The sequence below is a fragment of the Prionailurus bengalensis genome, chromosome A2, assembly GCF_016509475.1.
Source record: "Prionailurus bengalensis isolate Pbe53 chromosome A2, Fcat_Pben_1.1_paternal_pri, whole genome shotgun sequence".
Lineage (NCBI taxonomy): Eukaryota > Metazoa > Chordata > Mammalia > Carnivora > Felidae > Prionailurus > Prionailurus bengalensis.
Window position 1 is genome coordinate 101,325,189 of NC_057348.1, and position 17,709 is coordinate 101,342,897.

General features: G+C 39.6%; 2 long non-coding RNA genes across 2 annotated transcripts in view; one reads left to right on the forward strand and one right to left on the reverse strand.

Moving 5' to 3' along the window:
• Positions 1-7,382: 7,382 nt before the first annotated feature.
• LOC122487927 lies at positions 7,383-16,020 on the reverse strand. Its single transcript, XR_006298507.1, has 3 exons — positions 15,543-16,020; positions 14,529-14,608; positions 7,383-7,555 (listed from the first exon to the last, which is right to left on the reverse strand). It is a non-coding gene; the product is annotated as an uncharacterized LOC122487927 (long non-coding RNA).
• LOC122487926 overlaps positions 14,899-17,709 on the forward strand; it is an 85,675-nt gene continuing 82,864 nt past the window's right edge. The window contains exon 1 of the long non-coding RNA XR_006298506.1: positions 14,899-15,592. This is a non-coding gene — a long non-coding RNA (uncharacterized LOC122487926). The remainder of the gene's footprint in view (positions 15,593-17,709) is intronic.

The window sequence follows — 17,709 nt, forward strand, 5'->3', positions numbered from 1 at the left end:
CTAATTTATAAATTAAACTTTATCATAGGTATGTATGTATAGGAGAAAACGTAGTAGAGTCAGGGTTTGGTACTGTCCTCAGTGGCATGGGGGTCTTGGAATATATCCCCTGTGGATAAGGAAGGCTACTGTACATCGGCTTGGAGTAATGGCCAAACAAATGTAAATACAGCAGCTAGATGAAATCCTGCAGTGCTAATTTCCTCTTATTTGTACCATTTTACTAATCTCCCTGCCCCTGGGACAAAGATAGATGTTGTAGTCACTGCAGGTCGTAAAGAAACTTGCCAAATAAACACAATTATATATTGATGGGTGGCGATAGGTATATTGTTCAATAATGTCACCTCTTCCTGTTTATTTTCATACACTGGTCTTTTCAGCTTTCTCCTCATTGAAATCAAATACTCTCTGTTATATATTAATGCAGCATTTCTCAAACTTTAGCAACCCTGACAATTACCTAAGGGATGTTAGTTAAAATGAAGATCCTGGGTCTGCCTGTCAGGGGTTTGAAGTTATTAGGTTTAAGGTAGGATCCAGGAAGCTCTACTTTTAATAAGAATCAGTTTTAAAAAAATTTTTTATGTTTATTTTTGAGAGAGAGAGAGAGAGACAGAGAGAGAGCACAAGTGGGGGAGGGGCAGAGAGAGGGGGACACAAGGAATCGGAAGCAGGCTCCAGGCTCTGTGCTGACAACTCAGCAAGACCCAAACTCATAAAACCATGAGATCATGACCTGAGCCGACGTCGGATGCTTAACTGACTGAGCTACCAGGTGCCCCAAGAACCAGGATTTTTAAATGCATTTGGTCATTGGTTGGCCATAAAAATTATTTGTCAAACTAAGACACTTCTGAGTGAAGTGAGTTGCTACTAATAATTACTCTGGAAGGATAGGTGCAAACCAGCACTATCCCAGGCAGTTCTTGACATGGCCAGTCATTGATCACATTTGAGAAACACTGGTAAATGAAATTAAATTTCCGTCATAGCGATCCAAACATCACAATAAAACTGATTGTAGTATGAATGTCTTTGATATACACACATTATATACATGTATGTATATGTATATATGTATATATATAATATGTATGTTATATGTAGCATATATGTTATATGTAGTATACTATATATGTCTTGTTTTTAGGCCTCAGGAAAAAAATAGATGGAAGTCCATTTATTTTTCAGATGGGGGATCGCCTGACTGCTGTACCCCAGAAATTTCATATAACCTTTGGTAGGCTTGTTTGCCCAACGATTTTGAGATTGTTCAAGTACTTTTAAATTACAGAATTCTTTTTGTTTTCTCCTCCCCTTACTCTTCCATCTGTCCATCCTTTCCCTCTTTATCTTCCCTCCCTCACCCATTTATTTACTAGATATTCATTGAGCAATCCAGAAGAATGAGAAAGTCAGAGGCTGGAAGAACACAGCCATGGGCCTTCATTCCTCTTACTATTAAAAAAAAAAAATCCATATCCTCTAACAGAGCCCAGCTCCTGGGACTGGTATGATTTGTTACTGTTCTAGATCCATGTTTAGCCCAACATCATTAAAAATAAACCAAACAAATAAGAAACCATGTGTTTTATTTTAATGCTAGTTTACCAATTCAACGAGAAACACTTTAACCTTGAAAATTTAAAGGACTAGTTACTTCAAAGTATTTTAAGTGATGTTACGTTGTAAATAGAAAATTATGTCTCTTTCTTCTGGCATGATTGTCATTGTATTTAGAGTCACTATTTTAGGCAAAGATAAGGTTTCACTTTGTTCTTTTCCAGTTAATTTTGGGTTTCTATTGTAGGGAACATGCCAAGAAGTGTGTCAGAAGAGTAGGTACATGCTGAAGAGGAGGAAGGCATTAACTATCTCATATGGGTAATAAGAAATGGTATTTGCTGCAGAAGTAAACCAGCAAATTACACTCATGATGACATGGACAAGTTAATGTTCCTTTTAAAATCCCTGACCTTTTGAATTGTTCGCCTCATAGAAAATGATACCCCTCCCCAAATTTTAAAGTTAGAAGTTCTAGGGAGCTTGGAAGAGCTTTACAACATTTACTTCTCTCTTTTATCAGAAAGAAAAGGGATTTACATAGGCAGATAATATCATCATTCTTTGATCTTTGTTGATGCTGTATCATCTGATAGATGTTTTTAGAGTCTTGGAGCAACATGAAGCACATTGATGGAGAGATACATGCTTTTTAAACAAGTCATTTTTTTCTTTGACCTTTCATCTTTCATATACTAACTACTATAAACACAATTTAAAAATTATAAGTTGAAATTCTTTACTTAGATTTAGCTCTCCTTAAGGAATTCAACAAGAGGCAAATGTCAACTCTAAAAAAAACTTTTCTTAAGTGTAGGCTGTGTTATGGTGTGCATACTTTCTATAAAATAAATGCCACTTTCAGCTTCTGTTAACCCACATTATGCCAGGAAATTTCCTAATGGTTCTTGTAGACATTCTCTCTCTCTCTCTCTAAACCTATTACTGTGAAACTAGTTCCTTCCTGACTTATGTTTCTCTGCTATTGCATTACTAATATTTATTGTGTTAGAGTAATTTCTCTTTATAAATTAATTTTCCTTCTCTTCTTAATTTTTTCCATGCTGTTAATTTTTTTTCAATTTATACTAGCATTTTTATTATGAATTCCTTTCCTTTAAAGAGGCATTCATACTTAAATTAGGTTTATTCTGTTTGTAAAACTTAATTAAAATTTCCTGCTTTCTCAAGATATTAAACCTGTAATTGTTCTTGGATTTTGATATTTCTATTCAAACCAATAATGGAGAATGAAAATATTCACACATTAGTCTAAATGATTTTCCTCCACATTTCTATCTTTCCAGCAGCTACTTGAACATTATTTATTTTACCATCTTTGGGATCTCTGAATAAAAAAACATGTTCTTCTATCTCCTGTATGTAAAGAAAGTTATTCTATAATTCTTCATATATGTACTTATATGTCCCACATTTGTGTTGTCTTCTCAATGTCCATTCATTCAGCCAGACATTTGTTTGTTTATTATTATTATTATTATTTTTATTTTTGAGAGAGAGAGAGCACGAGCAGGGGAGAGGGGCAGAGGAAGAGAGAGAGAGAACCCCAAACAGGCTCTGTGCTGATGAGTGTGGAGCCTGTCTTGGGGCTTGATTCCATGACTCTGGGATCATGACCTGAGCCAAAATCAAGAATCAGACACTTAACGGACAGAGCCACCCAGGCGCCCCGGGACACTTATTTAACATCTACCATGGGCCAGACGTTGTGTTAGGTTATATGTATTTGAATTGTTTCTTTGCAATTGCAATGTTTTTTGTTTGTTTGTTTGGTTGGTTGGTTGGTTTTTTTTTGGGGGGGGGGATTTTATAGTTCTAATGCTGCATACAAAAAGTATGGTTAAAACAAATTCTCTTACTTTAATTTAAACCTAATATTCTTGTTTGGTTGATTGAAAGCATTTATAGATCTAAAAGATATGACTAATAAATAATTACAATAGTAGTTCTGATAATTCTAAAACTTCCCAATGAAATCATCTGTGTATAGTCTCTGTGCATGTGTAAAATTTTATTGACAGCTGCAAAAAAATTACAGAAAACTTGATGACTTTTATTGGCAATAATTTTATTTACAATGGCAAATTAAATACAGGTGAATATAAGCTGTAACTTAATATCATTAATTATGTACCAACTTGGTCAAATGATTAATTTCAGTTAACATAAAAGAAGCTAGATACATGAAAAATTCCTGGCAGTCATGTTAAAATTATTCTATTAGTTAAAAATTCACCTTTTGCAAACAAAGTTTTGTTTCTGAATCTTTATAGATTACTCTATGAGAAAAGAATCAGGAGAAATAGGAAATACGTTTAAAATGGACATTTTGCTCAGATGATTTAATTAATTGGAAGTCATTTCTATTAGCCAGCTTTGTTGAGGCAGGATCATTTGAGCAGAAGATAACTGCATAAAGTAACTAAAAGCACTGGCATCTTGGAACAGCTGTGGAGAAATTCTTGACTTCGGCCTCTGCTGCATTCAGTATCCACATTTTGCCAGATTAAACCCAGGGTTGGCCAGCATTTTATGACTTGTGATATTGTGATTTATAATAAGAAATATATATTTGGTCTTTGTCCCCATTTCTTGCACAGAGTTCCTAAAACGCTTCTAGTTTCCTAAATGATGAGAACAATAAAGGTGTCTTTTTTTATGTGAATAAAGTGACTTTTCAAAAGTACCTGAGATTGGGCACTGGTTGCCAGAAGAGCCAACTCTGTGATTAGACAGCTGGAACCTTCAGTCCCATCCCCCAACCTCCTGGGAGGGGAGAGGGGCTAGGCTTGGATCAATTGCCAAAGGCCAATGATTACATCAATCATATCTATGTAATGAAGCAGCCTCTATATAAATATCCAAAAACAGTAGGGTTGGGAGAACTTCTGGGCTGGTGAACACAGGAAGATTTGGGGCAAGCAGTGCCTCAGGAGAGAGCATGGAGACTCTCGTGCCCTTTCCCCTTACCGTGTGCTGTGCATATCTGCCATCTGGCTGTTCCTGAGTTATATCCCTGTCAATAAGCCAGTGATCTAGTAAGCAAAATATTTCTCTGAGTTCTGTGAGCTGCTCCAGAAAATTAATTGAATCTAAGAAAGGGGTGGTAGGAACCTCTGGTTTGTAGACACTGTGACTGGCATCCAATTGGAGGGGCAGGGCAATCTTGTAGGACTGAGCCCTTAACCTGTGGGATCTGATGCTACTTCCAGGTAGTATCAGAATTAAGTTGTAGGACACCCAGTTGGTGTCCTCAGCATTTGCTTGGTGGTCAGAATTGGTCTTGGAACCAGATTAAACTCTTATTTTTAAAAGCCTGAGTTATAGGTACTCCTGAGAGGTTAGTTAGTATATGCAGGTGCAAGATAACTTCTCTCCAGTGACCTAAAGATGCACTGGTCTGATGAGACATGAACTAAATCTCACAGAGAAAAGTTGTCAATTATGGTAGATGCTAGACCTGATAGGTCAAATGAGCTTGAGAATCGAAGTCTCCATTTAGCCTACTATAAGTTGGTGTTAGAGAAGTGTCTGCTTGCCTCAGTAGAGGAAGCCTACTGAGGTGGGAGGGGGGACTGGGGTGGGTCCTGGGTAAAAGAATGGAGCTGATTAGGAAGACAATAAGGTGCGCGAGTGCGTGTGTGTGTGTGTGTGTGTGTGTGTGTGTGTGTGTGTGTGAGAGAGAGAGAGAGAGAGAGAGAGAGAGAGAGAGAAAGGGAGAGAGAATGAGACAGAGAAAGAATGAGGGAATGGGAGAATGTTTATAGCTTATCATAACTAACTTGGTTTTTGCCCTTCCTGAGGGCTTTTTCTTTAGCTTTTCTCCTTGTGAACCTCCCATTTCCCCCTTGTTTTATTTTTAGTGACAGTTCCATGAATTCAGGAGACCCTAACTAGATAGAACGTTGATCATTACCTCTGCCACTACATAAAAGGAAATTCAATCTCTGTCCTTTTTATATGCCAGCTTCAACCAACAGAGAAGGGGATCCCAGCATTTTTTCTCCATGAGGAGAGATACTTGGGATAGAGATTTTTTGGCTTCTAACCCCTTGCTTAGTTTTCCATCCCAGAAGTTCAAGTGGCTACTCTGATTGGTTAGGCTCTCATGTTGATTAAGCCATATTTTTACTGCTGGGTAGTGTCTCCATGTGGAAGGCCAAAGTCACGTTTGGTGTGTGTTGTTTTGCTCTCTCGTCTACTTTCTTAATCCATAGTCCAGTGTGGTAAGAGAGCCAGACCCTTTTTCCCAGTGTGAGAAGTAGCCCAGCCATGTTCCCACTGCGTTTTCTTTCCTCAGAATGGCAGCCTGATATGCTAGCAAGGAACAAGACAGCTTGGCATCAGGCAAGGGGACAAGGTGTCCTTCCTTGTTAAACCCTGGTACTTCCTTTGCCCTTGTACTGAAGGGGGTTTTGTGCTGGTCTCTTCTCTCACTGCATTGTAATAACCCCCTCTGATAAGAGAAGTGAAATGGATAGCAGTTTAGTGTGGAAGAAAATTACTTAGGTCTTCTGGCCTAAGCTGTGTCCTCCAATCTAGTATTCTTTAGAGATGTATCCCAGAGTACTGGCTACTTGTCAAGATTTATCAAGCTGTACTTTATTTCCTAATCTGCACATACACGTTTACTCTCTGGGTAGGAAATACCAAAGTAACGGGCAGATAAGTGGTACCTGGGCCTCACAGTTGGCTTTCATTTCATTATTTCAAATAGAATTTAAATTTAAATGATACTCATAATTATTTTAGTCTTTTACATGCTGGATGTTTTGTTTTAATAATGTGAAAACCTATCATTAACTTTTACTGGGCCCTTTTTATAAAGTCTGTTTTATTAGTTTAATCTCTATTAGAGGGAAAACATAAAACACACACACACACACACACACACACACACACACACACACACACACACGATCACAATTAATTCCAGAATCTTGGGGATATAGGAATGTCTACACCAAATTCTAGGTCAATTCAGTCTCCTTGATTAAGAAAATACTGACTGACTTCCCGCTCTGAGCCAGGCAGAATGCTGGGGATGCAAGGGGACTCACCTGAATCATAAGCAAGGATGGAAATTTATTTATGCTAGATTGAAAGTTTGTAGTGCTTTACGGAATAACCGAAAAACCCTGTTATTAGCTAAATAGGATAAAAGACAACTCTGAGCCTTGTATAAACACTTGATCGTCTGTTTCTGCATGCTTATTTCCTAAAACTCAAAGATGTGGCACAATCCAAAAGAAGCCTCAGGCTCTGCTACTGCATCCCACCTAAGGGTCTCCTAACTCTTCTGCTTGGTTGGATTTCTTGCCAATCACTATTCTGATAGTAATACCCATCTTCTCTCTGTAGTCTGTAACTCTTGTCTAAAATAGGTTTATTTATCTTTGTGGTCACCAGTGTTCCTGGGACTTAAAATATTTTCTTTTTCAAAGGGTACCTCCTTTCTGATATTCAGTTTTCACTTGCATTTCCTACCTTTATTGTTAAAAGCATCTGTAAAGTTTACAGGTTATATCTTTTTGTTTTTAGTAGTTTTTTTTTTTAAGATAGTTTTTCCCTCCTCAGAAAGTAGAGGTTATAAAGTCACTTGTAATTATGGCTAAATCAATTTCTAAACCAATACCTAAAATAGTGTTCTAGCTCCCTACGGGCTATTGGCATTGGTTTTCTTTGTTTGATCCATGTGTGGCTTTGGTTTGGTAAGAATTTGAAGTACATGTGCATGTAAAAGTACCTAATATAAGCAACTTATCCTTGAGGAGGATTAAACAAAATGCCCCATGTGAGGTCACCAGTGCTATGTTTAATGGTCTTGCTCGGGAAGAATCATGGCATCCATAGCTCAGTATCATGGAGGTTCAGATGATAATTAGGAAAGGCCACTTCTCACCAACTGGAGTTTAAAAATGTTTTCAGGCATCCCATTCTAAATTAGTTTATTATTGGAGCTTTTTTTCTAGAAAATAAAATGAGAAAATACTGAACATAAATATGACCTGATGTATATGCCTGTCATTTTCTACTCAAAATATGTTTTGTTATGAAGAGAACTGTATATAAGAATTTTTATATGTCTAGTCCTCAGATACTTGATATTGATCCATTTCTATTGCCATTGTGAATGGATGAACTTTTTAAAACCTTTAAAAAAAATTTTTTTAAGCTTATTTATTTTGAGAGAGAGAGTGTGCATGAGAGTGGGGGAAGGTCAGAGAGAGAGGGAGAGACAGAACCCCAAGCAGGCTCTGCACTGTCAGTGCAGAGTCTGACTCCGGGCTTGAACTCATGAACTGTAAGATCATGACCTGAGCTGAAATCAAGAGTCGGACACTTAACTGACTGAGCCACCCAGGCACCTCTAGAATTTTTTCTTAATGAGGCTTATTTCTAGTTGGATATATTGGGATTATATCTAATGCTTGCTAAGTGCTCAATAGATTATTTGATGAATGTATGAATGAATGTACAAATGAACTTGAAAGTAGAAAAATAAAACTAATTCTGTGCTTTGTCTCCATGAATAATTTATAGAACTAGACAATTTGTATTAGTCTCAGAGGTTGAATCTAGTAAGGACAGGGATAAGGTTTAAGCACATCCAGAACAATACATGTAGGGTGAGGGTGAGGTCATGAGAAATGTACAGTGCATTATTGAGGACTTATTCTATACCCACACTATGCTACAAACTTCCACAGTTGTTATCCTCTCTAAATCACACAATAGCCTTATAGACGAGGCGTCACTTGCCTTATTTTATAAGAGAAGGTATTAGTGGCTCCACAAGTTAGGTAAATACCCAAAATTACATAGCCTACAAGTGGTAGAACCAAGATTTAAACTTTTAAAACCATAGCTAGTGATCTTATGAGGATGGCCATCTTATGAGGATGGGCTTGTCTGGATTTCAATGTTGTTCTGTTGAAACACAATGGAATCCCCACAGCTGTAAGGTGAGTTCAAGCATGAGAAAGAATAAAGAAATATTGCATAAAGATTTCATTTGGCAGGGAACTATAGGGATTTAGAAATACAAAGTAGCCTAAAAGATATGAATTCCAGACCAATTCATTTCATTTACTCATTTATGATATATTTATTCATTCAGTAAATATTAATTTGGTATTCTTCAAATACAATGAGCCCATACTACCCACACCTGACTTGTCTTGGGTGCCTCTCTGGTACCATGTTGCATTTTCTTTGGCTTTCCAAAGTGAACCTTCGTTTGCAGGTTTTATCCTTGAATCCATTCACTAACACTTAGATGATAGTTTCCTTCTTGATTTGCAGCCAGGGGCATCCCAGTTAGTGAGAGAGGCTGGTGTAAAGGGGTATGAGGAGCCAAAGGAGGTAATATTTCTCCATTTCTGCTGATAAGGCCACCCAACCAAGTTCTCCTGAGGCTATGGTAATCTGGAAGTCTGTCTCTCATTTATTATCTGCAGAATCTAGAAGCTCTGTGGCCATATTGCTAAGATAAGCTAATGAGAGTATATTACTCAATAACAGATGCTGATCTGTCTAATCTTTCTTTGGTATTGGAAGGTGTCCTAGAATACCAGGTGTTAGAGGTAGGTTTTCTTGTCACTTGTGCAACCACTTGCATGTGCATTAAGTACATGAGGTAACAGGTGAAATACCTAAATCAGTTTAAAAGTCAACCAGTTAACTGTGAGTATAACAGAAATAGAATGAGCTTTGAAAATGCCAAAGTTCTATAACATATTTGTTGCTATTGGGAGTCCTTCATGATGACTTCAATGGATGGTTACGTCACAATTAGTAGATATTCAAATATCAAAGACTTTCTTATGGGCAGCGGAGTGGCATAAGGCAGTGCTTCTGAAACTGTAATATGCCTATAAATCCCCTGAGGATCTCCTTAAAATGCAGGTTCTGATTCAGCAGGTCTAGGGTGAAGCTTGAGATTCTGCATTTATAAAAAACTCCCAGTGTTGCTGTTGCTGCTGCTGGTTCATGGACCACACTTTGTAGCATGGATATAAACTTGAGAGTATTATCATCCTGCAATTCATGGGAATTTATGAAACATTCTATTTTAAAATATACACATGCATGTGTTGCAGGATTCATGGTATGTAATCAAATTATTTTTGTCTTTCTGCCCCTTTAAAATTCATTCAGTAATCACTGGTTCCCTTGGATGAAAATTTCTCCAGACCCTGTGACTTTTCTTCTCATGCTTAGGTCATAGATCATCCCACTGTCAATTAAGATCACGAAACAGGCTCAATTCAATAATTAGATTTGGGGGCCCAGGATATTAGCCAAGCTCTGGCCTTAATTTAACAGGAAAATCTCCTTTGGCCCAGCCTGGGACTGTTTTCCCTGCAGTCTGCCCTGGAAAGAGGCTCTCATTAGACTTTATATAGCCACTTTGGGCCTTTTGGTTTAAAGCAGATTTTTTCCTCATGGAGTACTTTTGTGGCATCTTCCCAGGTGCTGGAGATCTCCTTCTTCTAGTGCTCCTGTTGCTGGCTGGCTAAGCTATTTGGAATTCTGGTAGCCACTTGCTCCTACTGCTTTGTATCCTGGGAATTTGTCCTCACCTCCAGCTTCTTGCTACTGGGCCAGACTCTAATCAGCTGTCTACCTCTGGTCCACACGAAACATACTAGTGTCCTGTTGCCTGAAGAACTCTGAGAATGAGGTGGATCTACCTCCAGAGCAGTTATCCAGGCGTCCCTAGTCCTCTAGATCCCTTGAGTAGAAAGCAAATTGCAGGCCTGGGGTCCCCAAAGTACAGCAACATTCCCCAAGCAACATTCAGGATGTCCCCGAGCAACATTCAGGATGGCCAAGTGGACCTATCTGAATCCTTAATATAGAGTGGGGTGGTGGACTATTAATAAGGCAACAGCTCTTTTTAGAGTGTTCCCTTCACAGATATCCCTTCTCCTTTCTTTTCAATTCTTTCATATTCTCAAAGTAGGCCAGAGGGTTCAGAAGTCATGGAATAGATTCTCAGAAGAAATTTCCTTTGAAATTCTTTATATGGTAGTTTGGCCCTTCACTTTTAAGTGTCACTCTTGTTATTGTAACAGAATGTCAAGGACCTAAGTTTCTCAAGTGCTACATACCCTGAGGTGGGCGGGGGGCAGGGATACATTTCCCCCATTTTGCAGGTGAAGATACTGAAGCACAGAGAGATTAAGTAAAAAATGCTGGTGTGAACATAAGAAGCTTTACTCCTGAGTTGGTAGTCTTAATTCCTCTGGTAGAATACTTTCAAATATTTGAAGGCAATATAATGTTTTATCCAAAGGAGAAGGTTAAAAAGCAAGTGGTAATTCAGACCTGCAGAGTGAAATCTTTGGATAACATTTTTGGCTGTAGGTATTAATTATCATTGTCTTAAAAGACATGTATGTGGATTGCATTTCCTAAAGTGTGTTCCATGAATCCACGATTCCTTCAACCATTCAACATACTGCATCTTACACAGGACAGGGCATTCTGTCCCTTTTGAAGATTTACAGTCTATTACCATTATAAATTCTAGGAAATCCTATAGAAAAGTCTATTTAACCCCAAATTATTTGATATTAGGTTTTTTTAGTTTGCCCCCCCCCCTTTTTTTTTTGGTAACACCAAAATTGTTTGGAAGCTCCAGAAAATTGGCTTTTGGGAATTTTGTAATGGATCCGTTGATTAATTAAGATATGCATGAAGGTGCATCTACTGATTCCATGTTCTTCTTCCTTTGGTTGTAAAGAATATTTACTCTGCAGTTATGTTTTGCAGTAATTTGAAAGATTTCCTCAAGCACATTTTAATTCCTATTTGCAACTAAGCCCCTTTATTAAATAACATTGAAAATAACAGTAAGAGTGTTAACATCCATTTGTGCAAAATGAAATTGGTACAGTGACTGTCAACCTTGTCTGCCTCATAACTACCTGGGAAGCTTTTAAATATCTGATGCTCAGATCACACCCCAGGCCAATTAAAGCAAGAATCTCTGGGAGTAGAACCCAAGTATCCATACTTCCCACAGTCATATGATTTGACCTTCCCACAGTCATATGATAAATAATCTAGATACTTAGGTGTACTCCAACTAACTCTCTGAAAGGAAGAGTAAATAATCTACTACCAACAGATATAGTCTGGTCAAAATAAAATGGTTAAAACATGTAAGACTTTCTTTTTTTTAAAAAACTAAATGCATGCTATTTAACACTTCCACATTATGGCAATTACAAAGATATTCCTTATTGAGGTTTTGTAATTTATGATCTTTGATGTTAGCCCCCTCTTCATTTCGCTCTCATTTGTCAATTTTATATTTCCAAACTGCACTCTACTGAAAATAACGAAATTAGATCAATATAGTTATGTTAATGGATGTAATATGCAGCTCATTTGAAAGAGTATGGCAATACATATTTTCATAAGTTCTACATTACTCAACTCATTGACCAGAAATGTGTTAATGATATAATACTGGTATTTTGAATGTCTGAGAGTTCCGTTGATGGCACCTTAGAGATAAAAAACCTACTTAACGTGCATGAAACTAGAATGAATGACTGCACTGAATATATTTAAATTATCTTTAATGTCCTGTTTTTAACAGCACATTTTATTCAAACTCATTGACTATTATTCCTGGAACTTAAATAAATCAACTGTGCATTTTTGTTCATCTTGGCTCACACAATTTCATGTCATTTTGTTTGAATAGTGAGTTTAATTTTGTTTGCCAAATAAAAGAAAAACAAAATCATGGGGCTATAAAAAACACAATGCCGGAATCATGTGATTTAATAAGAACAAGCCAGGGGTAAATTCTTACTTGGTATTTTCTTCCTTCCAATCTCAGACACACACTTCATTGCTTTCCCCTTTGGCCTTTGCTCTTATCATGTATTGTTTCTTGTTTCAAGATTTACATTTGTAGTGGGAAAACCAATACTGATGGTTTCTATGTAGTGAGGAACTGCCAAGATATCTTTGCAGTATCTTTAGGAAACAGAAATCTATCCGATGTTTTCTCCCTGAGAAGGCAGTAGTCATGAGATGGAAGGAGGTAGGAATTTAAAAGAATTGCTTGTTGGAATATTTGAACGAGGGTGAGGATACAGAAGGAGTCTTGTTGGACAGAAAATGGATTTGTATAAATGGCAGACTACTTGTCAATCTATAGAGAAGCCAAGGATTAGCAACAAAAGATATTAACACTTAAACTTTATATTAATCAAAAAATAGAGAAACTAAGGAATCCTGGATACACCCATACATTGAAAAAATCATTTGTAAATTTCAGAATATGAACTGCCTTCCTAGGGACTATTATCTAAATATCATCTGCCTAAAAAGAACACATTTTAATTGGACCTCAATTGGCAAGTTCTTCCCCACTCCTTTTCCCTTTGTGAAGATGTTTCAACGGGCAGTATGGGAGAGTGCAGTTTTGAAAGGGGAAACGGTGAGCAAACACTGTTACCTGAATCTTACCCCTGTGACACAGACAACTGTTTTCATATAATTCTTCCTAATTGTAGTTTACTAGTCTAAAGGGCATTACTGAGCTGGTTTCATTTATTTTTTCTATTTAATAAAAATACATGAAAGCACGAGAAAGGAAGTTTGAAGTTGCTAGAATGAGTTCTAATTTCTCCATAAATAGGTTGGAACTAACTGGAGCCTGTTTCAACAATTGTCAAGGTGAGATGCCATCTAATGTTGCAGAGATCCAAAACTATGAATTAGCCTAGAGCTAGATAGAGCACATTTGCTTAAACCAATGGTGACACCTGGTGGCTGGATATGCTAATGACTTTTTTTAGATGCCTTCAAGTTTTCCCAGAGCTTGGTAAGGCTGGTTTTTTAAAATGGCTGCCTTTTCATTGAGATAATGGTCCAAGGGCCAAACGGAGGTCTTCTAGTTCAGATTTTGTGTCTCTAATTTATTTTTTATATTATGAGTTTTTTTTTAATTATGATTAAGGAGGTGAATAAACAACATATTTTTCAGTGAATGATAATTTGATAATCTTTTAAATGCAGTACTATAAACAGAGCTCTTGTGTCTTACCCGCCCCCCGGGCATGGAGGATTATGCGGCTGTCATACAACTGTCTCCATTAGTGCAGGCTGTTAAAAAGCAAACTGAAGCGTATTAAAAATTTTAAGAGTTTATTTGTGCAAAAATCAATTTGAATCATAAGATTTCAGCCAGGACAAACAGTAACGATTCCTGGCAGTATTAAACAACCCTGTGGATGCAAAAGGTGATCCCAAAGAGGGTACAAAAGATAATATCCTCTCAAGATCCAGAGTCTCTACAAAAGATAACCCAGGGGGGAAAAAACCCTCAGATCCACTGAGATCTGGCAATAGTTAGTAGGACCCTAGAAGCAAGTGGAGTGCAACCCACATTTGTCAGCTGTATCTAGTTGCAAATGGGAGGCAACATTTCTGTTTGGCCATATTTTGGCCATAACCTGATGGCTGACAAACCAAGTTCTCATGACAGAAAATGAGGCAAATAAGGTAATAGCTGTTCTGAGGAAGGATTAACAACCAATGGGCACTTGAGAGCAAACTGACCAGTCACAATGCAAAGATTTTTTTTCCCTGCCAATCTGAATTTGTAAAAGAATGATATGATGGGTGCCTGGGTGGCTCCATTGGTTAAGCTTCAGACCTCAGCTCAAGTCACGATCTCCTGGTTCTTGGGTTTGAGCCCCACCGTTGGGCTCTGTGGTGGCAGCTCAGAGCCTGGAGCCTGCTTCACATTCTGTGTCTCCTCTCTCTCTGCCCCTCCCCTGCTGGCACTCTGTCTCTCTCTCAAAAATAAACATTAATAAAGATAAAGAAGGACATGAAATTTTACCTTCCTTTCTGGATCAGGCACCACAAATAGACATCTGGGAGAGCTGACTGGTAAGAATACTTACTCTTCTGCTGGCTTCTGCCAGTTTTCCAAGGATCCTGGCTGCAGGCTTTGGAGGGAGTGGAATGTCCTGGTCACCAGAACCTGTAGAGGAGGAAAAATAATTTTTCCTCTACCTTTTACAGTGAGTACCTGGCTGAGACACCTTTATCTCTATGGCACCTCAAGACTTATCTAGGTTTAAGGTTCTCCACTGGCCACTGAATTTCAAGATAATGGTTGGTAAGGTTATCCTGCTTGTTCAGCCTTAAAATTTTGTTCACCTGAGGCCTCATACTAGACTCAGTTCAGTTTAAGTTGGTTCCAGCCTGACTTCAGACCTAATCCGGTTTCGAAGAGAGGCCCAGGCCGTGAATGCACCTGGTCCGGTTTCCAGGTGGGACCCAGGCCGTCCCCGGAGCCGGTCCGGTTTCCAGGTGGGATCCAGGCCGTCCCTGAACCCGGTCTGGTTCCCAGGTGGGACCAAGGTCGTCCCTGAACCCGGTCCGATTTCCAAGTGGGACCCAGGTCGTTCCTAGAGCTCATCCGGTTCCCAAGTGGGAGACAGGCTGTCCCTGAACCTGGTCTGGTTCCCAGGTGGGACCCAGGCCGTCCCCGGAGCCGGGCCGGTTTCCAAGTGGGACCCAGGCCGTCCCTGAACCCGGTCCGGTTTCCAAGTGGGACTCAGGCCGTCCCTGAACCAGGTCCGGTTTCCAAGTGGGACCCAGGCCGTTCCCGGAGCCGGTCCGGTTTCCAGGTGGGACCCAGGCCGTCCTCGGAGCCGGTCCGGTTTCCAAGTGGGACCCAGGCCGTCCCCGGAGCCGGTCCAGTTTCCAGGTGGGACCCAGGCGGTCCCTGAACCAGGTCCGGTTTCCAAGTGGGACCCAGGCCGTTCCTAGAGCTCACCCGGTTCCCAAGTGGGACCCCGGCCGTACCCGGAGCCGGTCCGGTTTCCAAGTTTGATGCAGACTGGCTCCAGCTGGTTCTTGGACCTCCAAGTCTGAAGGCTCCTGACAGAAGCTGTCCTAGAGGGACTTACCGTGTCCTCCAGAGACAGCAAGAACGCTGCGCCTTCAAGGAGCTCAACAGGTACCTGTGTCCTGGGGCTCCTGGGGCTGTTGGGAGTGTCCTTCAGGTCCCTCTTCTGACCTGGAGCTGGTAAAAGATAAACTGAGGCGCGTTACAAATTTTAATTGTTTGAGCAAAAAATGGATTCAAATCAGACAGCTTCCAATCTAGCCGATAGAAGGGAGCTCCAAGGAGCTGCACAAACTGAAAGATTTTTATACGTGGAGGGCACGGGAACCAGGAATTTATACCAAGCAGAAAGGCTTTGGCTCTGGCAGGATCGCTTTCCCTATGCTGATCAGGTAATTCCTGATTGACTGGTTTAAGAATGCATTCCTGGGAGAGCCTAAAGTGTAAGTAAGTGAAGTTTTGGTTTGGTTCCTTCCGGACAGCTCTTAGTTTCTACACAGGAATGAATGAGTGAGCAATGCTCAATATTCCTGCCTCCCCCTGCCCCCTACCCCCCTCACCCCCACCATTTAATAGCCACAGTTTATGGTGTGTGGAATCTTGAAATTCCCCTAGTGCAGAGTGACCACCACCTCCAGCTTTGTCCTTCTCCATGCTATCTGGTTTATTCTGAATTCCCTCCTTTTCCAGTCTCGGTCGTAGTGGCCTGTTTTTTATTTCGTTTTGTTTTCATACATTTAACATTTACAGTGATCCTCTCTATTAATCTGTCTATTGCTGTTTTTTCGCCCATGATCTAAGATAAGAAACTTGAAACTCAACACATTTGAAGAAATTTCCGTGAAGTGTGCGTCTTCACAACATGTCCAAATGGTCTTAAGTCTGGAAGGGTGAGACCCTCCCTACCCAATTCCTCCTCTTCAGCTCCTTCTTAACTACTGTCTGTAGTTTTAGGATTGTTTGTGGATAAGAAAGTGGATCCAACAAGAGAGAATGTGGAGAGCGTCTCTTTCCTCTATACCCTTGTCCACTGTGGCTTATGAAACAGGAAGTAGAGTTATAGGCAGGTGTGTATTCAGTTTAGTTTCCCCCAGGAACACTGACAGCTGGTTCAAACAGAAATCTGAATTATTTATAAGAGACTGTAGCAAAATATTTACTTTAGGAACTCTTGCCATTTTAGGCCAGAATCATTTATAGTGTCTATTATTTAGAGCTGCAGTTGGCTTTACTATCATTTATTCATTCGTAAATTGAGTCAGTGAGCCTTTAATTCTGCAGATACTGTAGGAATGAACCAGATTAGGTTATATTCTTAAGCAATTTAGAAGTCACAGTTAATTTGATAGACTTAACCATTGTACTTTTAAAATATTGCTTCCTCATTTGTGTTCCCCTATATAGTCTAGGAGAGGATGAATTCTGGAACACACAGCAGTGGCATAGAGGATGGCCTGTTACTGCTTCCCAAATTCTGGGGTATGCATGTGCCAGCACAGGTGCCTGTCACACAGTAGATGTTCTGTGTATAGTTATGTAATTGTTGTATAATTGTTAAACTGACTGCCTGAGTGAATATGATGATGCCATCGGCATGCTTGAAATCTTCTAAGGGCCTCATGTTGTGCAAACAATAAAGTCCCGTCTTTGACTCTGACCTTCAAGCCCTGCTTATCTTTCAGACCTCCCTCATGTAGCCCCATCTGCACTGGTGGATTTTTTTTTTTTTTTACAAAATTTTTTTTCAATGTTTTGTTTTTGAGAGAGAGAGAGAGACAGACCATGAGTGGGGGAAGGACAGAGAGAGAGGGAGACACAGAATCTGAAGCAGGCTGCAGGCTCTGAAGTCATGAACCATGAGATCATGACCTGAGTTGAAGTTGGACGCTTAACCGACTGAGCCACCCAGGTGCCTCTGCACTGGTGTTTTTAAAATCTCTCCTATATGAGAACTTTTGCACATATTTTCCCTCTGTCTGGAATACTCTTTTCTCTGTCCTTCTTTGGGTCCCAGTTCAAATGTCTTGTTCTCAGAAAGGCCTTCACTGACTTCCCTATTTGACTTTTTTAAAGTTTATTTATTTTGAGAGAGAGAGAGAGAGAGAGGGAGCATGCATGAGCTAGTGGGGGAGGGACAGAGAGAGGGAGAGAGAGAATCCCAAGCAGGCTTCATGCTGTCAGCGCAGAGCCCTATGAGCCCGAAGTGGGGCTCAAACTGTGAGATCATG